The 25,323-nt window shown below is 38.6% G+C and overlaps 1 protein-coding gene across 3 annotated transcripts in view; it reads left to right on the plus strand.

Moving 5' to 3' along the window:
- LOC129655040 (peptidyl-prolyl cis-trans isomerase FKBP1A-like) overlaps positions 1–25,323 on the plus strand; it is a 196,906-nt gene continuing 171,583 nt past the window's right edge. For 2 of the 3 annotated variants that reach the window (XR_008715720.1, XR_008715719.1), the window contains exons 1-2: positions 1–82; positions 2,694–2,792. The gene's annotated coding sequence lies outside the window, so the exon portion shown is untranslated. The remainder of the gene's footprint in view (positions 83–2,693; positions 2,793–25,323) is intronic. The other variant, XM_055584936.1, reaches the window with a different exon arrangement.

A 25,323-nucleotide genomic window follows, 5' to 3' on the forward strand; every position in this document is an offset into this window, starting at 1 on the left:
AGATTGCAGTGGAAAGTCCAGAGGGTGCAAACCAACATGAGCACAAAGAGTTGAAAATCGACTTGCTAGTCCTTTAAACCAGGTTTGTATACGGTTTGCAAATAATACTGAGATTCTTTCTCGAAAACTTGAGGGTAATTCTTGTATTATTCAAATGTCTTCCTCACATGGCTCTGCAGATATTTAATTCTCACTCTGAATTTTCTTGCTGATTTGAGGCACTATGGTGTTACTCTTCTGATGAATACTGTTACGTTCTCCATTTACATGCCTTTAGGATATCTGGATAGTGTAATGGCCATACTTAAGAATTCAGTTAATTTTCACTTTCATGTGTATTAAAGCTCTTTGTAAAGTGCTGTAAAATGATATTATAATTATTGTTGTTGTTATTGGGTTTATGCTTTCTCTGCCTAGTTAACACGAGGAAATGCCTGGATGATTAAATCTTCTTTTTTGTTTTTAAAATGTCTATCAGGTTGAAGACTTTCTTCAAGGACGGAAAGCTAAATTTAACAGATACTTGCAGGCTTCTCTTTATATTCTCAAGTATGGTTTACAGCCTCAAGCATGGCTGTCTTTAATGACAGAACTACCTTTTATCTTCTCTTTGCAAGATAAGATTGATCTATTTTTTAAGTTAATACACCACTGGCTTTATATCCTTGTATATAGGCTTTGGGAATAGGTTAAAGCCTCTTTCTGTTGTATTATTTACTGTGCAGCCCTATTCGAAAATACAATGAATACACTGAAATTAATAACTCTAGAAGGGTGCAAAGTGATAGTATTCACATTCATTTACAGAGCTCATCTATTACATTAATATAATAGTGATGTGATTTGAATGTAGTAGTTTAGTGAATAAAAATACAGTGACAGGCTAACAGAATTTTAGCTTTTGAGTTGAGAAAAAAGAAGGAAGATAAATGGTTAGCAGACGTGGCTAATAGCTCAAATGCATGTGCTATAAGCCCTTATTTGAGTGTCAACTCTTAGCAAAGGACACCAAAGAAATGAACTTGAATATCCATTTGATTAACTAGCTTCTTAAAAACTGAAATAGGCTTTTATGTACTTTGGAGAGAATTGCTAGCAAAAAGGATAAGAGGGTGGGTTTTTAATGGAGTTAATCTTCTAAGAAATTACTCCTTAGGAGTTAGAAATACAGAAAAGCAAGATAAACTTGAAATAAGCCTGATAAATCCTATCTTACTCATTGTCTTCACTTAATAGATACTTTGGATCTGGATTAATGTTGCTCAAGCACCAGGAGAAATCCTATTCTTTATGTGTCATCTACCCCTCTTACTGAACTAATGATTACTTTTCCACTTACAAGTTATGAGTAAAGTCACTGAAAGCAGTTACTGGGTGGAGTCCTAGTTCTTGCCTTAAGGCTCTAATGAGTCTTCATATGTTCTGTAAATGGCTATTGTCAGACCTGCCTGAGGATTGGAATCATCTGTGTAGCTTGTAAGAAATATGCATGCCTGGGTCTCTTTTGGAAAAGACCCTGACACTGAGAAATATTGAAGGCAGGAAGAGAAGGAGATGACAGAGGATGAGATGGTTGGGTGGCATCACTGACTTGATGGATGTGAGTTTGAGCAAGCTCTGGGAGTTGGTGATGGACAGGGAAGCCTGGCGTGCTACAGTCCATGGGGTCGCAGAGTTGGACATGACTGAGCTATTAAACTGAACTGAACTGAAGCAATACCTGTACACTGTAAAAACATCAGAAAAGACAAGCAAAAAGAAGAAAATAACTTCAAATATGACCACTGTTCATATTTTAGAATACATAAATGGATATTTGGAGTTTAACTATAGTAATAGAGCATTTGCCTTAGCAATCAGAAGCTTAATTCCATAGGTGCTCCATAGAGTGTTTTTTTTTTTTTTTTGTATAAAATTATATATTATTTGTTCAATTGACCTTCTTTACTGAAGGGAATATCCCACTCATCCCTTCTTCCTCTTCTCAAATATTTTTCTGGTTCTTTCCCTAGTTAAGTGTCTTATCTGAGTTTACTGTTGGGGGTCCAGCAGAGCTGATAATGGATTTTTGGAATGATCAGCCTTGGGGACATACCAAACTGGTGTGATGACAATTCCCCTATCCAATTACTTATCTGCTCAAAAAATTTACTGAGCACCTACTTATATGCCAGACACTATGCTATGTGTTAGTAACACCCAGTCCTTTCCCTGGAGAAACTTTGCGCTAGTATATGGAAGATTGACAACAAACAGAAATTAGGGTATATTCTGTATGAAATATGAAAGATGTATGCACAGAGTGTTGAGTGCACAGATAAGGGATATCTAAATCAGAATAGGGAATTGGGGGTGGGGGGATGCATTTACAAAAAGGATGTGAAATCTGGATGTGGGAGCCCAAAACACTCAAATGTGATTATTACTGATTCTGGAAATCCTTACCAAGGAGAGTACTCAGTCTTTACCTACTGTGTTACAGAGGAGACTGGAAAGCTCTGTTTTATTTCCTGATGCTCATTTTTAAAAATAGCATTCTGTTTTCTTTTTCATGGATGCAGTATTTTTTATTTTATCTCTGATAGTCTTAGTAATATTTTGAAAATTTCTTCTCCCTGCTTTGGTGACTTTTATTTCTTCTGAGGTGACTTTTCCATTTACTTGTTTGTTTTGATCCCTATCTTTCAAGGTAGACATCATATTCTTCTGAGAAAGCTCTTCTAATTGCCTGTCTGACAAGTTATTTTTAAGCCTGACTTTCCACCTTTGTCGGAGAAGACAATGGCACAAGGGTAAGCAGCCTGAAGTCTCAGCTTTCAGGATGTGAATGTGCTCTGGGGAGAAACCATCACCCAGGTGATCTGGTCTTATAATGGTGGGCGGGATAACTGGTCTTTAAAAGACTTCTCACCAGACTTCTTGTTTTGGCTTTATTTTTACCTATGCGTCGGACAGGGGTGGGGTGGGGTGGTGTGTGGGTATGGGGCGCAGTTATAGTCTTAAACAGGGTTATTTTTCACTCCCTTCATTGCCTGCTTTGCCTTTTGCCTTCCTGAGTCTGCTGTCAAGTTCCAATTACTTATCATTTACTTTTCTGACTTCTAAACTTTCCTTCCTTTTCTCTGTTCTCTTTGTCCTTGTGGCTTTGTGCCTTAAAACAAAACTCCATTATGGTATGGTTTAGGAGGGAGAGAGAATACATTCATGTAATCTGTCTCTTTTTGACCTGCCTTAAGTGCTTTCTTTTTTGTTGGACATTGTACTAAGAATTTAATTTATAATAATTCTAGGAGACAGGCATTATTATTGGGAAGTGAAGATTTATCATTTGGAGATTAGGCAAGTGAAGTTCAGAGATCAAGTGGCCAAAGAGCTAGTGGTGGAGCTGTGGCAAGTAAGTGACTCTCAGATCTGTAGAGTGGTTCACGTAGGTTATGATTCTTCTTTGGGCCTAATGTAGCAAAAATAAGATTGTCCTGCATTTATCAGATTCCTGGTTCCAAACCCAGCTTTAGATTTGAGGACAGTAAGGACCTGTGAAGGGAATATTAGGTTTGCAAAGCTATGAGAAACCCCAGGCAGAGCAGTCTTGTATCAGCTCTGTTACCAGTATGGATTGGACCATATTCTGATATAGGAGCTTTTAGGAGCTTGACAAAGTTGCATTTTGATGATCTATTTTAGTATTTGCTAATTATGAAACAAAAGGCACCTGCTTTCAAAAGAAGCTGAAAGGAAGGATAATAGAGGTGTAAATATGGTGACTTTCATGGGCAAAAGAAGATTTTTAGCAGCATGTTTTTAAAAATTAAGTATTTAACAGCTGTTTTGAAAAATAAATGAAAGGCTTCCATATTGTTGAAGAATGTGCATAGGTAATTAATTTTAAAGTAGACCTTGTGACCTCATTTGACTATTTAACATCACTAAATTAATTAATTAACTAATTTAATATCTCAAATTATTGGCCAGATTCTAAGTCTCTGCTCACTAAAAATATTTATTATTTATTTATTTTTAATGAAAGGTAAATATAAATTAGCAGAACCAATTTTCTTATGTACTTTGTGAAATTGACTTTTCTGTCCATAATTGGTATGGAATGGAATATATATTATCTTTTCTAGAAATATTTCAAGGTGAGATTTTTGGTGGTATAATAGTTGTAAATTAGAGAGTGAAGTTGTGAGAGGAGACAGTTTTAAAAAAAAATTTCTTTATTTATTTTGGGTTGTGTGGATCTTTGTTGCTGTGGGCAGGCTTTCTCTAGTTGCAATGAGCAGGGTCTTCTTTATGGTGCATGGGCTTCTCATTGTGGTGGCTTCTCTTGTTGGGAAGCAGGGCTTTAGGCATGAGAGCCCAGTAGCAGTACATGGGCCCAGTAGTTTTGACTCCCAGGCTCTGGGTACAGACTCAATAGTTGTGCATGGCCTTAGTTGCTCTGAGGCCTGTGGGATCTTCATGGACCAGGGATCGAACCTGTGCCTCCTGCATTGGCAGGCAGATTCTTTACCACCGAACCACAAGGGAAATGCTGTGTGGAAAAAGATTTTTAACTACACTGAATTTGAAATACGGAAGAGATAATTGAAATGTCATCTCTCTTCTAACCACATTTCCATTAACTTTCAAATTTCTTACTCAGCAAATGGTTTACTTCTGCTCCTTTTATGGACCGAATGTTTGTGTCACCCCCATAAATTCATGGGCTTCCCAGGTGACTCAGTGGTAAAGAATCTGCCTGCGAATGCAGGAGACTCAAGAGACTTGGATTCGATCCCTGGGTTGGGAAGATCCTCTGGAGTGGAAAATGGCAGTTCACTCCAGTATTCTTGCCTGGAAAATCCCATGGACAGAGAAGCCTAGAAGGCTATGGTCCATGGGACATGACTGAGCATGCACACGCGTACACAAATTCACATGTTGAAGCCTTACCCCTGCTATCCATGTGGCTGCAGTTGAAGGTGGGGCCTTTGGGAGGTAAATAGGCTTAGATTTGGTCATGAGGGTCTTGGGGCTCTCATGATAGGATTAATGGCTTTATAAGCACAGGAAGAGAGAGGAGAGAGATAGCTGACTGCCCCCCACATGTGTTCACAGCAAGAAGGGCTCTCTGCAAAGCAGGAAAACAGCTCTTACCAGAACCTGAACATGCTGGCACCCTGTTCTTGGACTTCCAGCCTTCAGAATTGTAGGGAAATAAATTTCTGTTGTTTGAGCCACTCAGCCCATGGTATTTTGTGATGGCTGCCCAAGCTGTCTAATATACGCCTCAACACTGTGCTTCATCTTGTTGTAAGCTTTCTAGGCTCCAGGCCGCTGGTGGTTTCTCTCACATGGTGCTTCCTCTGTTCTCAGTGTAAAATACATCCCAGGGTTCCTTAAACACTTCTACCTCTCAACGCTTGGTGGTCCTCTTTGCCCCAGTTTTGAAAAGAAACTGAAAATCCAGATTTTTATATGAAAGTGCCTAGCATATTTAGTATTGACATATCATTCTATAATAAAATATATTTTTGTGCTGAACTGACTCTCAAGCAACAAGTTTATAAACTTGGTTTTAATGTGCATGTCCCATCTCCAAAGCTCCCTGGAGGGAGTGTTTGTTTTTTTAAATTCTTTGATTCCCATGGTCCAAAATGCTTGGTAATTAAGTAATGTGTTCTTATTGATGCTGATTCTACTCACCTTTTTTCTTACCCTTCTTTTCTTTAGATAGAATACTCCCAATTCCATTCATTCTTACATATGTCTTCAATTACATTTTTAGTTCATTTGGTTACACCCCTTTGACCTCCCAGTTTTTGGTGAAGACTATTGTTAAAGCCATTAGTGGGAGAAATCTATTTGTCTGTACTTGTACTCAACACTTTTGAACAAGATACTTTTGTACCCAAAGGTGGGAGACTTGGCATCAGAGTCTTCCTTCATCTGAGGGCCTTGAACTGTACATATAAAGTAATTAATAGATGCAAAATATAAGGAGGATTGCCTTCAGTTTCTGTATTTTCCTTCTGTTTTCATCACCCACTATCTTGATTGTTATTTTAACAATAGTGCTGTGCTGCTCCTCTGTGGTCCAATTTTTCTTGGTCTCAGTGGGAAGGCCTCTCTTTTATTTATCTGTTTGTTCCTATTATGTGGAAATTAAACTTTAAGTGGCTATACACCTGTTTATTCATTCTGCAAGTGGTATTGCTCACTGTGAGTGGTTGTTTTTGATGCTAATACTGCTTTTTGCCTTGTTTTATTTGGATTCCTGACATGTTTTCAGGCTTGCAGTATCTAATAAATAACAGTAATGAATTCTTTACCAGTTCCTGTTCTTCCCTCGCCACACTCATCCTGTAGTCAAAATGGAGAAATGTTCTTTTTGTCTGTTTTCATATTTGGTATATATAAAGTGTTTAGTCAAGGTGTTTATAAAAGTAAGTTAGTTGGAATTTCAATGATGTAGCATTGATATGATTTTCTTATGAGCTATTTATGTGCAACTATTTTTAACATGTGTTTGTTAGGATAGATAATACATTATCATAGTTGAAAAATAATATACAAAGTGCAGAAAGATACACAGTGAAAAGTTTCCTTGGTGGCTCAGATGGTAAAGAATCTGCCTGCAATGCTAGATACCTGAGTTCAATCCTGGGTTGCAAATAACCCCTAGAGAAGGGAATGCCAACCCACTCTAGTATTCTTGCCTAGAGAGTCCCCTGGACAAAGGAGCTTGATGGACTACAGTCCTTGGGTTTGCAAAGAGTCAGACACGACTGAGCAACTAACACTTCCACCTCTTTATTCTACAGGTAACACTTATATTAATTTCTGAGAAAGTCCCCAACATATGAACAGGTTCCATTCTGAAGGTGCATTTGTAAATTCAGTTTGTTCAGAAGTCCAACAAGGTTAGCCTAGGCACCCAACTAACACAACTGGCTATGTAACAGTGTACTGTGAGAGGTTTACACCACTTTTCACCTAAATTATACATAAAAATAAAGAAAACATTCTTAATCTTACAATACAGTACTTTGAAAAGTGCAGTAGTACCCTACAACAGCTGGCATGCAGGGGCTAGCACGGAGTAAACAGGCAAGAAGAGTTACTGACTGGAGGAGGGAGGGCTTCTTGCTGGAACCATATGCATGTTCACGTCTTTGAAAGTTCTCAACTTGAAGATTCATACATAGGGGACTTACTGGATGTGCTTCTAGTGTTTGTTTTTATACATGTAAGCAAATGCCAGTATTTATGTGTATTCTTATTTCTCTGTTTTTTAAACATAAGATACTGTTGTTCTGCTTGATGCAGTATTCACTTAACATTGTATCTTAGAGTTTCTGTCACAACAAAATATAAAGTTTTACATTCTTTTATACAGTTGAAAAGTATTTCAGTTGGTGGAGATATCATTTATTTAACCAAAGTCTTACTGATGAACACTTTCCAGCATTTTAATAATGCATGGTGTATTACAATGAATTATCTTTTACAGACCTCATAATATGCAAATAGATTCATATAGAATAAATTTCAGAAGTGGTATCATTAATTCAGAAGGTCTATTCATTTGTGATTTTGTCAGATTTTGATAAATTGCTTTACAAAGAACTTGTACCAATTTGTACTTTCAGCAGTAATGTATGAGCACATCTATAAAGTGCTTTTGGATTTTATCAATCTGATTCATAAATATAGTATCTCATGGTAGTTTTAATTTGTATTATGAGAGAAGTTGGGCATATTTTCATATAGTTAAAAACAATTATTATTTCCAGTCCTGTATAAATTGTATACGTGAATCAAGATTTCTGGGAGAAATATCAATAACCTCAGATATGCAGATGATGCCACTGTTACGGCAGAAAGTGAAGAGGAACTGAAGAGCCTCTTGATGAAAGTGAAAGAGGAGAATGAAAAAGCTGGCTTAAAACTCAACATTCTAAGAACGAAGATCATGGCATCCAGTCCCATCAGTTCAGTTCAGTTCAGTTCAGTCACTCAGTCGTGTCCGACTCTTTGTGACCCCATGAATCGCAGCACGCCAGGCTTCCTGTTCATCACCAACTTCTGGAGTTCACTCAAACTCATGTCCATTGAGTCAGTGATGCCATCCAACCATCTCATCCTCTATAGTCCCCTTCTTCTCCTGCCCCCAATCCCTCCCAGCATCAGAGTCCTTTACAATGAGTCAACTCTTCCCATGAGGTGGCCAAAGTATTGGAGTTTCAGCTTTAGCGTCAGTCCTTCCAAAGAACACCCAGGACTGATCTCCTCCAGAATGGACTGGTTGGATCTCCTTGCAGTCCAAGGGACTCTCAAGAGTCTTCTCCAACACCACAGTTCAGAAGCATCAATTCTTCGGCACTCAGCTTTCTTTATGGTCCACCTATCACATCCATACATGAGTACTGGAAAAACCATAGTCTTGACTAGACGGACCTTTGTTGGCAAAGTAATGTCTCTGCTTTTGAATATGCTGTCTAGGTTGGTCATAACTTTCCTTCCAAGGAGTAAGCGTCTTTTAATTTCATGGCTGCAATCACCATCTGCAGTGATTTTGGAGCCCCCAAAAATAAAGTCTGACACTGTTTCCACTGTTTCCCCATCTATTTGCCATGAAGTGATGGGACCAGATGCCAGTCCCATCACTTCACACCAAATAAATGGAGAAACAATGGAAACAGTGTCAGACTTTGTTTTCTTGGGCTCCAAAATCACTGCAGATGGTGATTGCAGCCATGAAATTAAAAGACGCTTACTCCTTGGAAGGAAGGTTATGACCAACCTAGACAGCATATTCAAAAGCAGAGACATTACTTTGCCAACAAAGGTCCATCTAGTCAAGGCTATGGTTTTTCCAGTACTCATGTATGCATGTGAGAGTTGGACTGTGAAGAAGGCTGAGCTCCGAAGAATTGATGCTTTTGAACTGTGGTGTTGGAGAAGACTCTTGAGAGTCCCTTGGACTGCAAAAAGATCCAACCAGTCTGTCCTAAATGACATCAGTCCTGAATATTCATTGGAAGGACTGATGCTGAAGCTGAAACTCTAATACTTTGGCCACCTGATGTGAAAAACTGACTCATTTGAAAAGACCCTGATGCTGGGAAGGAATGAAGGCAGGAGGAGAAGGGGACAACAGAGGATGAGATGGTTGGTTGGTATCACAGACTCAATGGACATGAATTTGAGCAAGCCTCAGGAGTTGGTGATGGATAGGGAAGCCTGGTGTGCTGCAGTGCATCAGGTCACAAAGAGTTGGACATGACTGAGGGACTGAACTGAACTGATCAGTTGTATGTTCCTAGTCTTTACCTATTTTTCTACTGAATTTATAAAATAATAAGATTATCTTATTAATTTTTAGGAGGCCTTTATATATTATAATGATTAACCATTATCCATGATATGAGGATCAAATTGTTTTTTGGATTGAGATTTGTTTTAGTTTAAGGTGCTTTGTTGGGCAAATTAAAAAAAAATTAATATATTCAAATTATTTATCTTTTTTGTGGATTTAGGGTTTTGATGTACAATAGAGAGGCCTTTTCTATACAAGTCCCCTACCCACCGTCACCTTACTCAACATACAATTTTCTTCCAATGTTTGATAATTTTATCTTTTTAACATCTAAATTTTTGTTGGATTTGTTCATCCATTTATTGAACACATATTTATTGAGTGTCTCTCATGTACTAGGAACTATTTTAAGTACTTGGGATGTATCACTGATCAAGACAAATAGCCATCCCATTGTGGAGTTTACATACTAGCAGAAGGAGATAGATTTAAAAACCAAACCAAAGCAGAAATCCCCAAAACAATGTAATATATAAATTATGTAGTATGCCAAAAGTGTTGAGTGCTATTAAAGTTAAGGTAGAGAAAGTTGGTGAAGGGGAACTGGAATACCAAGTGGCAGGCGTATGCTGCAGTTTAAAATAAGGTGATTGCTGTAGACCTCATTGAGAAGATAACATCTGAGTAAAGATAGGAAGGAAGTGAGTGACTTTTCTCTGGGAGAAAAACTTGCTAGGTGGAGACTCTTAAGTTAGGAACATGCCTGAGAAAGAGCAAGAGCCATGGGGCTAGAGCACAATGAAAGACAGTTTAGAGAAATCTCAAGAAATTTTGTTAGGAGGGAAGAACGAAAGGAGAGGGTATCTGGTAGAGAAAGTGAGGCTGAAAGAAAGTTTAAAGAATTGTTGTTTTAATTTGAGAGAAATTAAATGCACACACAAGCTATGCTGATGGACATGGGACAGAAGGAAACAAGAATTTGATGATAAAGGAGAAAGTGACAGAAAATGTTAAATATTGACTTGCTAAAGTGAGGGGTGGGATCTAATGTACAAGATTATAAAGATGGATGGTTTATCTATGCCAATAGGAAGGAAGACAGACTCTACCTGAGTCTAGATGGACATAGGAACACAGATGTCATGATGCCAGGACTTTCTGAATCCTTTAATTATCTCAGTGAGGTTAGTAGCAAGGGTTTTAAGAGTGAGGAGGTATTGGAGGGTGGGAAGAGAGAACAGGTGTCATGGTCATCTTGGAGTGTGGGGGAGTGAATATATGTGGATCATAACTGTTCTGGTAGCATCAAGAGCCCTCTTGAGGGATTTAGAGTGAGACTAGTTTTGTTCAGCTGTAAGGTATGTAGGAACAGAATGGTGAGAGTTGAATTTAACCAGGATTATGGCATTTCCAAATTAGTTCAATGAAGGGAGAGGAGGGGAAGAGAAATCATGTAATGTAAGCAGTTAAAAGAGGGGAATTGGGATATCAAAGGGCAGGGGGAGGTGATAGGAATCTTTTTACTGGGATTGAAAAGTTACTGTGACTGAAATATTTTTAGGAGTAGGCTGGGAAGAGGAATCACCAGAGGTTGGGAAGCAGTAAATTGAAATTATGAAAGAGTTGCCATTATAGCAAAGCCTCTATGCAGTCTTGATAATGAGTAGCTCAGATAGGTGAATGACATAATATGACGTAAATATTTAAAGGATCTATCTTTAGTGACAGAATCATTAAAAGATGTGAAAGCAAACAAAAGAGAAGACAGTATGAAATGGATCATCCACAAGTGTTATGGGCTGAATTGTGTTCCCTCAAAATTCATGTCTTGAAGCTGTAACTCCTTAAACTTCAGAATGTGACTGTATTTGGATGTAGAGTCTTTAAAGAGATAATTAAGAAGTTATCTTTTTAAAATGAGGTCATCATGGATGTTAGGACGTACAGAGACTTTAGAGAGGTTTGTGCACATAGAAAAACCATGTGGAAGGGAACAGCAGGTGGGTGGCCATCTGTAAGCCACAGAGAGGTCTCAGAGGAAATAAATTTTGTAAGCACCTTGATCTTGGACTTTCAGCCTTCTGAACTGTGAGAAAATAATTCTGCTTACTAAGCTACCCAGTCCTGTGTATTTTGTTATGACAGTCCTATCAAACCCTTTTAGACTGTTTACTGCCGTTGTTATTCAGTCACTCTGTTGTGTCTGACTCTTCGAGACGCCATGGACTGCAGCATGCCAGCCTTCCCTGCCCTTCACTATCTCCCGAAGTTTGCTCAAACTCATGTCCAGTGAGTCTATGATGCCATCCAACCATGTCATCCTCTGTCACCCCCTTCTCCTCCTGCCCTCAAGCTCTTTTCCACTGAGTCTGCTCTTTGCATCAAGTGGCCAAAGTATTGGAGCTTGAGCTTGAGCTTCAGCATCAGTCTTTCCAATGAATATTCAGGATTGATTTCCTTTAGGACGGACTGGTTTGATCTCCTTGCTGACCAAGGGACTCTCAAGAGTTTTCTCCAGCACCACAGTTTGAAAGCATCAATTATTTGTTGCTTAGTCTTCTTTATGGTTCAGCTCTCATATCCATGCATGACTACTGGCAGGAAGGTATAGTATTGTGAAGAGACACTCAGGGGCTGGACTTTTTGAGAAATTAGCAAAAATGATCTAGAACATTTGATATGTCAGAAAAATAGGGAATATTTAGTGATGTAATCTGCTGACAGTGTATTCAAAGTAGGTTATTTTATGGAAGGAACAGTCTGAAAACAGCAATGAGGACTGAGGCTGATATTTACCTCACTTGTAGCTTAGTGACATTCAGATTAGGGGTCAGTAACAGCTACCACTTGAAAGAGCTGCAGGAGAAGGAGGGTCCATGGGGAGAACCAGACTTCTAGAAGATGAAGGGAAGATGATCTTGCTGATTATGGAACCATGAATTGCAGAGGGTAGAGTGGAAGATGAAAGTGAAGTGAAGTCACTCAGTCCTGTCCGACTCTTTGCAACACCACAGACTGTAGCCTGCCAGGCTTCTTCATTGCCATTTCCTTCTCCAAGAGATCTTCCCAATCCAGGGATTGAACCCGGGTCTCCTGCATTGTAGGCAGATACTTCACTGTCTGAGCCACCAGGGAAGTCCCTGGTGGAAGATGTAACGATGGGCTCAATAAGGGACAGAAATGGTATGGACTTAACAGAAGCAGAAGATATTAAGAAGAGATGGCAAGAATACACAGAAGAACTGTACAAAAAAGATCTTCATGACCCAGATAATCACGATGATATGATCACTACCTAGAGCCAGACATCCTGGAATGTGAAGTCAAGTGGGCCTTAGGAAGCATCACTACGAACAAAGCTAGTGGAGGTGATGGAATTCCAGTTGAGCTATTTCAAATCCTAAAAGATGATGCTGTGAAAGTGCTTCAATCAATATGCCAGCAAATTTGGAAAACTCAGCAGTGGCCACAGGACTGGAAAAGGTCAGTTTTCATTCCAATCCCAAAGAAAGGCAATGCCAAAGAATGCTCAAACTACCGCACAATTGCACTCATCTCACATGCTAGTAAAATAATGCTCAAAATTCTCCAAGCCAGGCTTCAGCAATCTGTGAACCATGAACTTCCAGATGTTCAAGCTGGTTTAGAAAAGGCAGAGGAACCAGAGATCAAATTGCCAACATCTGCTGGATCATGGAAAAATCAAGAGAGTTCAGAAAAACATCTATTTCTGCTTTTTTGACTATGAAAAAGCCTTTGACTGTGTGGATCACAATCAACTGTGAAAAATTCTGAAAGAGATGTGAATGCCAGACTGCCTGACCTGCCTCTTGAGAAACCTATATGCAGGTCAGGAAGCAACAGTTAGAACTCGACATGGAACAACAGACTGGATCCAGATAGGAAAGGGAGTATGTCAAGACTGTATATTGTCACCCTGCTTATTTAACTTGTATGCAGAGTACATCATGAGAAATCTTGGGCTGGATGAAGCACATGCTGGAATCAAAATTGCTAGGAGAAAAATCAATAACCTCAGATGTGCAGGTGACACCACTCTTATGGCAGAAAGTGGAGAACTAAAGGGCTGCTTGATGAAATTGAAAGAGGAGAGTGAAACAGTTGGCTTAAAGCTCAACATTCAGAAAACAAAGATCATGGTATCCAGTCCCATCACTTCATGTGAAATAGATGGGGAAACAGTGGAAACAGTGTCAGACTTTATATTTTTGGGCTCCAAAATCACTGCAGATAGCGATTGCAGCCATGAAATTAAAAGACAGTTACTCCTTGGAAGGAAAGCTATGACCAACCTAGACAGCATATTAAAAAGCAGAGACATTACTTTGCCAACAAAGGTCCATCTAGTCAAGGCTGTGGTTTTTCCAGTAGTCATGTATGGATGTTAGAGTTGGACTTAAAGAAAGCTGAGCTCCGAAGAATTGATGCTTTTGAACTGTGGTGTTAGAGAAGACTCTTGAGAGTCCCTTGGACTGCTAGGAGATCCAACCAGTCCATCCTAAAGGAGATCAGTCCTGAGTGTTCATTGGAAGGACTGATGTTGAAGCTGAAACTCCAATACTTTGGCCACCTGATGTGAAGAGCTGATTCATTTGAAAAGACCCTGATGCTGGGAAAGACTGAAGGCAGGAGTAGAAGGGGACGACAGAGGATGAGATGTTTGAATGGGATCACCAACTCAATGGACATGAGTTTGAGTAAACTCTGGGAGTTGGTGATGGACAGGGAGGCCTGGCCTGATGCAGTCCAAGGGGTCACAAAGAGTCCAACATGACTGAGTGACTGAACTGAACTGAGAGTGGAAGAATTTCAACAATTGTGTGGATTTGTGGAATTAGAAAAATGATGTCAGGATTCTTTCCATGATTAGAATGTAGCTGTCTGTTCTAAGAATGTGGTGATGGACACACCCGAGGATAAAGGGCCTGATGAAGTAAGTCCCCAAGGGTATTTAAGGCCGAGAGCCTCTTTAGAACTTAAGAGTTTAAATTGGAGAAGGGAAAGGTGAGTTTCTGGTTCAGTTCAGTTCAGTTGCTCAGTCGTGTCAGACTCTTTGCGACCCCATGATTGGCAGCAGGCCAGGCCTCCCTGTCCATCACCAACTCCCGGAGTTCACTCAAACTAATGTCCATTGAGTCGGTGATGCCATCCAGCCATCTCATCCTCTGTCATCCCCTTCTCCTCCTGCCCCCAATCCCTCCCAGCATCAGGGTCTTTTCAAATGAGTCAACTCTTCGCATGAGACGGCCAAAGTATTGGAGTTTCAGCTTCAGCATCAGTCCTTCCAACGAACACCCAGGACTGATCTCCTTTAGAATGGACTGGTTGGATCTCCTAGCAGTCCAAGGGACTCTCAAGAGTCTTCTCCAACACCATAGTTCAAAAGTATCAATTCTTCAGCGCTCAGTTTTCTTCACAGTCCAATTCTCACATCCATACATGACCACTGGAAAACCATCCTAGTAGGTATTGTTTTAGTCTCTTGACCTTGAATGGAGTGGGGGTGATCTATTCAGAATATGCTGTGTCTTACCCCATGTTGATGGCCTTGAGGACTTGGGGGGAGCAGAGTGTTACACTAAATGTATGGGCTGCTTCACTTCTGATTATTTGGAACTTTATCCTGTTTTTCTTTGTGAAGTATTGAATCAACTTCACTGTATTCTAGACAGTTATCAATTGGCTCAAAAAAGTTCTTTGGACAGGCTGTCTTTCCTGTCATGCATTTGAGATGTTGCCTTGAAGGTATTATTATTCCCGTTATTATTCCGGACTCTGTGCATGTATGTATTATTTTTTTCAAAGCTATTGTGATGAACATATGTTCTTTAAGAAGCGTTACATTATTTATAATTGTATATTTTGTTAATGTGATTTTCTCAAAAGTAAGTCATAAAAGTATACTATCATTGGCTGGTGGTTTATTTGCTCAGTTGTGTCCGACTCTTTGCAATCCCATGGACTGTAGACCTCCAGGGGGTTTTCCAGGCAAGAATACTGGGGTGAGTTGCCATCATTGGCTGGGGGAACATTAAATAATTGAAGTTTCCTTTATGTTATAATAGAATTATTAAACCAAAATGTGTGAGAATAAACTTGTCCCTATTTTTCTTCACTGAGTTTCTAATTCTGCAGATGTTGGTCATTGCTTTTCACTATCAGTGGCGCAGCAAAATAGCATAACTCTCAGGAGCAACATTATCACATACTACCATCTGCCATGTGGTAAGTTAAGAGTGCAAGATTGATCGAGTCTTTCTCTAAAGTAACCAGTAGATCCTGGCAGGGTCAAGTACGTATTATAGTTTCACCTGGGACGTAGATTGTTTGTTCTCCAACCAATTAAGTTAGACTTACAAATGATTAGTAGTAGTGATGATAATAAAAACTACTGCTACTACTTATATATCAGATGTTAATCTTTGAGCACCCTATTAAATGCCTGGTACTGTGCCATGGATTTTGATAGTGTATGTTTTAAACAATAAGGAGTTACAGTTTTTGTTTTACAGAAGAGAAAGTTAAGGTTCAGAGAAGCTGAGTAACTTGCTCAGGTCATGCAGCTAGTAAGTGACAGAATTACACATATGTGCCTTTCTCTTAAATTGGAGATTTTTTGTTTGCATCTCATTTTACTGCTAAATGTTGTTTTGATTAGTTATAGGACAAAAATTTCATAAAAACTAACCTCCAGAGCAAATAATATAAGACTATCTTAATTATTTTGGTTGTAGTTATCATGCCCAATTGATATACTCATATAATTAATGCATACATACTTTAATCCATCTCACAATTTATCTATCCATCCATCCCCAATGCCAGAATAAATTTGTATAAATTATTATAAAAATAACAAGCTCTTAATGTAAATTAAAATATTAAAAAACAAAATAAAAGTGGTTTGTTTTAATTTTATAAAATCCAGGATTATGGAAATTCCAATGGCAAAAATATATAATTGAGAGCCTCTTATCTGTTGTTATAAAGCACATACCTCAAAAGAGAACGTCTTTATTAATAGTGTTCAGGGGAGTTTAGGGGCTTCCCTGGTGGTTCTGAAGGTAAAGGGAGTTTAAGAATGAAAGTCTAGTTTTATCAGGCTGTGAAGTTTGTATTCTAATTCCCCACAAGAAGTGAATGGATTTGTAAGCGTTTTTTTTTTTTTTTTTTTGCTTTCATATGGAATGTAAGTTAGATTTTTGATTTGACATAGAAAATATAATTAAGTAATTTTCTAAGGCATCAGAAAAAATGCAACAATACTTTGGGTTTTGTTTAATAAATCACGATTGTGTTTTTTCTCCTTAACCTAAGTGTGGTCCACATATTGATCATATTGACTTTTACTCAGTAGGTCTATGCATTTTGTGCAAAGCTTTTATTCTTGTGTTAGGCAGTAGGCATTTAAGACCATGATGTGGAAATCTAACAGTCACTGTAACACAAACTCTAACATGAGGGATTTCTCCTTGTATTCTAGTGACATGTACCTCAGTTCTGTTCCCAGAATTTGCCCAACACTCTGCCATGAGGGCACAGGCGCTAGTCTCCTTGTCCCAGCATGCACTGACCCCAGGTATCCACACATCTTTCTCCCTTGTTTCCGTCAGGTGTCCTGTCATCTCTGACTTCATTGAGTCTTTCCTGGGTGGCCTTTCTAAAAGGGTGTTTCCTCTTCTCTGTAGCCCTGTACCTTCCTCTTATCCTGAACTTAGGACTACCTCAGACTCTATTTTATATGTATATATTTGTCTATTGCTGCCTCTACACTAGAATATAAATTATAGTCTATCAGAGATTATTGTTTGTTCACTAATGTATCCCCAGGATCTAAATAGTGAGACACCCAATGAATACTCTAAAAGGCATCTGTTGAGTGTGTTGACTTTTTTGATCTATAGAGAGCACCTTTCTTTTTTTCTTTCTTTAAAACAGAGTAACCATATATTGTATATTGTTAGATGGTGTGAGTACTATCCCATAGAGATCTTCCATGATCTTTTTCTTATTTTTCTGTAGAAAATGTATGGAATCAAATGATTTCACTTAAGCAAGTCATTAGAATTCCCAACACATTTTATCCAGTTTGTAAAGAACTGTAAAAATATTCATTAAAGAGAAACATGAAGAGAATATTTATCTTTACATAAGGATCTTCAAAGATGTGTATTCCACTATTTATTGACATATTTAAGATTGATTAATATGAATAATGACTATAAAATGCTTTGAAGTACTTTTTAGGTATAAAATATTATTACTATTTAATATTTTGACTGTATTTGGAAAATATCTCTTGAATAAACAGTGACATTTTAATTTTCAACAGAACACATTTACTTAGATTGCCCAAAGTTCATTTCTAAATATTTAATCTTAAAATCATGCAAAATGTGTTAAGAGATTTGAAATTTCACTACTAATGTAGCTTAATTGCTTATAATTGGTGAAAACCCAACACTAAATATTTAAACTTAAAAGTCATGGGGAAAAAACATTTTGGATTAGTAGTCGTTTTTTTGATAAGCAGTCTGCCTCTGTTGAGAGCTGGTCTTCTTGGAAAGTCATTTAGACCATTTAACAAGAGAGTAAACCCATTAAAAATATGCAAACTCTTGGAAAACAAAATCCAGTATACTAATTAGACTTATTAAGGCAATTACAAAGAACTATAAATGATGTAAAAGTTGGGTTCCTGATGGTACCACTGACAAAAAGCCAAGGACTCCCTGTTTTTCTAAATAGAGATAAAGAATCTGGGTGATTAATTTCAGCACTATCGAGTTAATTTGCAGTGAGTCAACAGCAGAAAGCATTTCCGTGGGCATCGAACAATGGTAGAAGATGATTATACCACTTGATGGTAATGCAGCTATTTGTCAGGGAATGCCTTAGTAATGAAGGGAAAAGTACACCCACCTGTTGCCAAGAAAGAAGAGACATAAAAAGTTTCCTGAAACAGTTTGTGGTCTTCATTTGCAGCTAAATCTCTGAGATTTCCCTGATTAGTGTGCACAGTTGAGAAGATTCTTAACTGCTGCCTTAATATTCTTTGATGGATGATCAAAACATTATGACTTCTATTTCAGAAGACAACTTCAGGCTTATGAACCAGTAATAGAAATTTCAAACCTGTCCCCTTAAAGGCACTGATTATTGTGTGGTGTTATGGAAAACCATCTCATTTAAGGAAATTAAAAATGAGACTGTGGTGATAAAACCTTAAAGAAAATGTTGTCTGTACAGACTTGTGAGAGACTAAAATCTTTTTAAAGTACTTTTAAAAAAAAACCCTTCAATTATTACTTAGAATCACTCTGAAGTAACTGAAACAGATATAATTATTCCCTATAGCTATTCTCTTCAGATGAATGATTGAGGCAGAAAAGCTTAGAAATTTCCATAAGATTTTCAGTAAGGGAGGAGAAGTATTAGGTCAAGACATATCTTTTCTAACTCCTTATCTAGCATAAGATGGCTACAATGAGGTAGTCCCTGATACCCTATGATTGTTTCCCCAATCTCAGCTGCATAATGAATTTTCTGTTGTTGGTGCCTTGTAGCATCCCCTATTGCATAAGTGTATTTGTTATTATTCACCAAATTATGACAGATGTGCAAAGTCAGCTAGGGTGGAATAAGCATGAAGGAAGGACAACCAACAGCATATGTGCAGATGTAGCATCTATTAAAGTCATCCTCAGTGGTTTTGCCAGGGACAGAAAGCCATCAACAGAACTGCTTGAGGCTGCAGAATCTCATACAGTGCCCACCTCCAGAGCTAAACACAGCAGAACAACTTAGTTGTGTTGGGTTTGCATTAGTGATTGTCATCTACACTTAATGTGTTCATAAAAGCACCATGCATACATTTTAATTGGTATATGACCCATGACAGAATGGAGTAATATAAGAAGATGAACCAAAAATAAATATAATTAATGGCTCATTTTTACCTCCTAAGATCCAGGATTTAAAAATCCTAATTGCAAAGACATAGTTAATTGTGTCCCCACTACTGCAGCACACATTCTTTAAGAATGGGTATTTCTTAATTGAGGTCTTTTTAAAATTAATATTTTCTTTTTCTTCTGACAAGGTATAGATTAATAATGGTGTGAAATGAATGCCTCAGGGAATCGAGAGTCTGTAGACTGAGCAGCTTAGTTCTTGGTCTGTCTTCAGATTGCCTGTCATGATCTTAAAAAGCATTGACCATGTAAAGAATCCGCCTGCAATGCAGGAGACCCTGGTTCAATTCCTGGGTCAGGAAGATCTGCTGGAGAAGGGATAAGCTACCTACTCCAGTATTCTTGAGCTTCCCATGTGTCTCTTCTGGTGAATCTGTCTGCAATGCAGGGAACCTGGGTTCGATCCCTGGGTTGGGAAGATCCCCCAGAGAAGGGAAAGGCTACCTACTCCAATATTCTGGCCTGGAGAATTCCATGGACTATATAGTCCATGGGGTCACAAAGAGTCGGACATGACTGAGCAACTTTCACTTTTCATGTAAGGCATTTTTTTTGGTCAAGTTCCATTACAAGCTAAGAGTTCATTGACAGCAGAAACTTTTTCTCTTTTTATGTCTTGCTTAATATTATAGAAGTATTGAATAAATGGTAAATAAACTCCAAATTTTATATCCAATCAACAAAGTATTGATCTAGAGAGACTTTGTATGTAGTCCTGAAATGGCTGACTTGGAAGAGAACTTTGTCTTTGGAGAAATTACACAGGAGACTTGGTGAAAGTAATTGAACATGATTCTGATTTTACTATAGGATGAATAAAGCTTCTGAGAAAGACCTAGAGAGTGCATCTAGGGTCTATGAAGAATTGGGCTCTTTCTCCTTGGAGGAGAAAGGAGGATAATATTCAATTAAGAACTTGATTGCTAGATGATGTCAATGTTTTCCTGGACAACTGCCAAAATGATGAACTCATTGTGGGAAAAATGTAACTCCAAGGATGGAGAAAATTCTTTTAATAAGAGGTCTGTCAGGCTGATCAGCTGAAAATAGATCAGGCATTCTAAAACATGTAAATATATTCAGTTATTGCAAACTGACCTAGAAAGGGGAATAACAATGGAGAAAGTTGCCAATAGGTCATACTGAAAAAAAAAAAAAAAAAAGAAAGAAAATACCAGAAAAATCCTCACAACTTAAGGTGACAGAGTATGACACATCTTAATTATATGAATCCAAAGATATTAGTGAGATTTAGGATAATAGGATATATAAGAATTTTGGTTATGGGACAGTGTGTGTGCACGTGTGTGCTCATTCATATCTGTCTTTGCAACCCCATAGACATAGCCTGCCAGGCTCCTCCATCTATGGAATTTTCCAGGCAAGAATACTGGAGTGGGTTGCCATTTCCTACTCCAGGGGATCTTCCTAACTCAGGAATAGAATCTACATCTCTCATGTTTCCTTCATTGCCAGGAGGGTTCTTTACAACCAGCACCACCTGGGAAGGCCAGGTTATGGAACAGTACTTATCTACAAGTACTGTCTAATAGAACTATGAAGTGAGCCACATAGTTAATTTAACAATATTTGGTAGTCACATTAGTAGTATAGCCACATTGGACTTGCCGTAAGAGAGGTTTAGCTTTTGTCCTTGCTTGTAGGAGTCATCTATGCCATATCTGATGTCATAGTTTCTGTGTCTTTGTTTAGGGTGGGGGCTGGCAACATCAGATCTTCAGGTGGGACCAGTCACACCTAATAGCCTTGGAGTGGAGTCTGGTCACTCTGTGCACTGAAGCTTGGGTGAGCACCTCTGGCTGGCAGTGCTCTGTGTGGATTGCCATACATCCTATGCAACAACCATGGCAACTGCATTTGGAACGTCCTAGACTTTTCCTTATGGGTTTCTTCTCATGGTTGATTTCACTTTATGTCCTTTCCCTATAATAAAACCCTACTGTTCATGGGGTTCTTGAGGCAAGAATACTGAAATGGTTTTCCATTCCCTTCTCCAAAAGAGCTGGCTTAAAACTCAACATTCAAAAAACTAAGATCATGGCATCTGGTCCCATCACTTCCTGGCAAATAGGGGGAGAAAAAGTGGAAACAGTGGCAGATTTTATATTCTTGGCCTCCAAAATGGCTGCAGATGGTGACTGCAACCAAGAAACTAAAAGACACTTGTTCTTTGGAAGAAAAGCTACGACAGACCTAGACAGTGTATGAAAAAGCAGAGACATCCATTTTGCCGACAAAGGTCCATGCAGTCAAAGCTATAGTTTTTCTAGTAGTCATGTGTGGATGTGAGAGTTGAACTATAAAGAAGGCTGAGAGCCAAAGAAATGTTACTTTAAATTGTGGTGCTGGAGAAGACTCTTAAGAGTCCCTTGGACTGCAAGGAGATCAAACCAGTCCATCCTAAAGGAAATCAATGAATATTCATTAGAAGGATTGATACTGAAACTGAAACTCCCATACTTTGGCCACTTGATATGAAGAGCTCACTCATTGGAAAATACCCTGATGCTGTGAAAGATTGAGGGCAGGAGAAGAATGGGGTAACAGAGGATGAGATGGTTGGATGGCATTATTGACTCAGTGGACATGAGTTTGAGCAAACTCCAGGACACAGTGAAGGCCAGGGAAGCCTGGTGTGCTACAGTTCATGGGGTGGCAAAGAGTAGGACATGACTTAGCAACTGAACAATGTAATAAAACCATAACTGTGAGTATAATAGCCTTCAGTGTGTTCTGTGGTTCCTTTCAGCGAGTTATCAAAACAGAGTGGCTTTGGAAACTCATTGAACTTGCAGTTCATGCCTAAAGTGAGGGCAGTTTTCCTTCTGATTTTGTGTTTGGACTGCAACTCCTTTTAATTGATATCAGAAGTCTTGGGCACACTTGGTGATGAAAGTCTTGTGCACTGGTGGGGGGTGTGAATGGATTGGGATATTGGGATTGACATATGTACACTTCTGTGAATAAAATAGGTAACTAATGAGAACCTACTGTATAGAACAGGAAACTCTACTCAGTGCTCTGTGGTGACCTAAGTGGGAAGGAAATCCAAAAAGAGGGGATTTATGTATACATATAGTGGATCCACTTTGCTATACAGTAGAAACTGACATAGCAGTGCAAAGCAACTTTACTCCAACTAAAAAAAAGAAGTCTTGGTTACAGCTGGCAGTCTGGAGGAATGTGCCTTCAACTTGGCTAATTCTGGGTACATATTAGTAAAGTAAAAAGATACAAGTTAATTAATATTAGCAATATATTTTATTTAACTCAATATATTAAAATACTATAATTAAAACATGTAATCAAATAAAAATTATTAATCAGATTTTTATGTTATTTTCTACATAATAAGTTTAATGGCTAGTGGCTACCATGTAGGACAGGGCCAGGTATAGACTGTTGAAAAATAACAGAATGCTAAACAGAAGAGATCAAATATTGTCATTTGTTAAGACAACATTCACCTATCATAAAAACTCATGAACCTGAAGGTTAAGGCAGATTGGAGAACATTTGGATAAAGAGTAAAAGGGAAAAGAATAGAAGTAAAAAAGACTGCATGTATAGGTCAAGTACAATACATGGGCTTTGTATCCATGAATCTGATTATAAAACTGGCATAGAGGCAGTGCATGGCAGCAGCATTGAGGGACTTTAACTGTCAGATCATCTACTGATATTTTCATTCAGTAAAAGTCAGTACTTATGATAAACTCTTGCCACTTATTGCAGGGCATCTCTGTTTCTGTCTCTTTCCTCCTTGACTTCTGCTTTTCCTCTCCTCTTCCCTCTTCCCTCCCTTCTTTCTCCATTATATTTTTTTACTTTTCTTTTTTTCCTTTCTTTCAACAAATATTTATTGACTACTTCTTTATATGCCATGTACTATTTTTCTCCTAGCAACTTGACCCTCAATCCCAGTGGACATTTGACTGTGTCTGAAGACATTTTTAGTAGTCATAACTTGAAGCAAGAGTGTTACTGGAGTAGAGACCAAGGATATTACTAAATACTTAATAAGGTATAGGAAAATGCCCAACCTTGAAAATTAATCCAGTCCCAAATATTAATAGTACTGAAGTTGAGAAACCTTGTCCTAGAATGTTTTAAAGATTAAGGGAACTTGTATTCAAGGTATAACTTTGCTTAAGAAGGAACATGTGGAAGTTGAAAAACTCTTTAGTGAAACCAGTAATTACTAATACTGCTAATATAATAATTAATGCATTTACTATTTTATAAGAAAGATGTTAAATATTTTACTTATATTAACCTCCTTGATCTTTTGTTGTTTGCATGTACATGCCCAGTCATATCTGACTCTTTTTAACCCCAAGAACTAGCCTGCCAGGCTCCTCTGTCCATGGGATTTCCCGGGCATGAATATAGAGTGGGTTGCCATTTCCTTCTCCAGGGAATCTTCCCAACCCAGGGATTGAACCTATGTCTCTTGAGTCTCCTGCATTGGCAGGAGGGTACTTTACCACTAGTGCCACCTGGGAAGCTCTCTTGTTTTTAGTCACTAAATTGTCTCCGACTCTTTGTGACCCCATGGACTATAGCCTGCCTTGCTCTTTGCAACCTAATAAATAAATATAACTATTATCTTAATTCAAATAAATATTACTCTTGCTTAAGGATGAGGACATTGAGACCCTTACCTATCAGCGGAAGCTGTGAAGTGATGACATCATCATGCTTGAGTAATGAGAGCATTTGACTCACTCAGGTGCTTACCATCAACACTAAAGATATGGCTTTCAAAAATAAAGGAAATATAGTGGGATTCTGTGATCTGGAGCTATAACAGAGGATGGCTTAATAAGATTTGGGGGTTTCCCAGGTGGTGCTAGTGGTAAAGAGCCCACCTGCCAATGCAAATAGACATAAGAGACGTGAGTTCGATCCCTGGGTTGAAAAGATCCTCCAGAGGAGGGCACGGCAACCCACTCCAGTATTCTTGCTTGGAGAATCCCATGGACAGAGGAGCCTGGCGGGCTGCAGTCCATAGGGTTGCACAAAGTCATCAGACCCGACTGGAGCAACTCAGCACGCACACATGAAATAGGACTTGGAGTTTTGAAAGTGCATCCTAATAATAATATAGAAAAAGATCATTAAAATAAAGAATGGGTGTCTTTTTCCATTTTTTTTTAAAGGCTAAAAACATATTTATTTGTTTTTGGTTGCACCGGGTCTTCCTTGCTACAAGCCAGCTTTTCTCTAGTTAAGGTAAGTGGTAGCTACTCTCTAGTTGCAGTGTGAGGGCTTCTCCTTGCAGTGGCTTCTCTTGTTACAGAGTGCAGGCTGTAGGGCATGTAGGTTCAATAATTGTGGTGCACAGGCTTAGTTGCCCTGTGGCATAAGGAATCTTCCCAAACCAGGGATAAAACCTGTGTCCCCTGCATTGGTAGGTGGATCCTAACCCCTGGACTACCAGGGAAGTCCAGAAATGGGTATTTTTTATAGAGACATATTAGTCATTTTGGTGTGTAGAAGCAGATGCTGTCCATATACTTGACCATTTCCACTGAACAAATATAGTCCCCATGCTTGCAGAGCTGACCCAAGAGCTTCCTACTGTAAATACCTGCAGCTCTTTGCCTGAGACGTTTATTGCAAAGGTGGAGAGTTCTTGGCTTGCAATGGGCAGCCCAGACAATTTTTAGAATTGATTTCTTTGGTATAAGCCTTCGCTAATGGTTGACAAGATTGTGTCTATTAAGTGAGCTTCCTTGGTCCTCTGAGATGGACTCTATGCAGTTTCCCAAGCTTCTCAGTAGAATTGATCCTGTTACTTACAGTAGCATTCTGGTTTTTAACATGCCTTCCTTTGAATTCTTTCCTTTCCCTGTCTCATCTTGATAGCTCACAGTGAATGATGTAGGGTTTGTAATCTCTGTCGAAGAAGATTTAGTTTTAGGACCAGGGACCAGGCTTGATCACTCAGAGCTTTTGTGTGGCAAAACTTTTATTACAGTGAAAAAGGACAGAGAAAGG

This window comes from Bubalus kerabau, chromosome 6 (genome assembly GCF_029407905.1).
Source record: "Bubalus kerabau isolate K-KA32 ecotype Philippines breed swamp buffalo chromosome 6, PCC_UOA_SB_1v2, whole genome shotgun sequence".
NCBI lineage: Eukaryota > Metazoa > Chordata > Mammalia > Artiodactyla > Bovidae > Bubalus > Bubalus kerabau.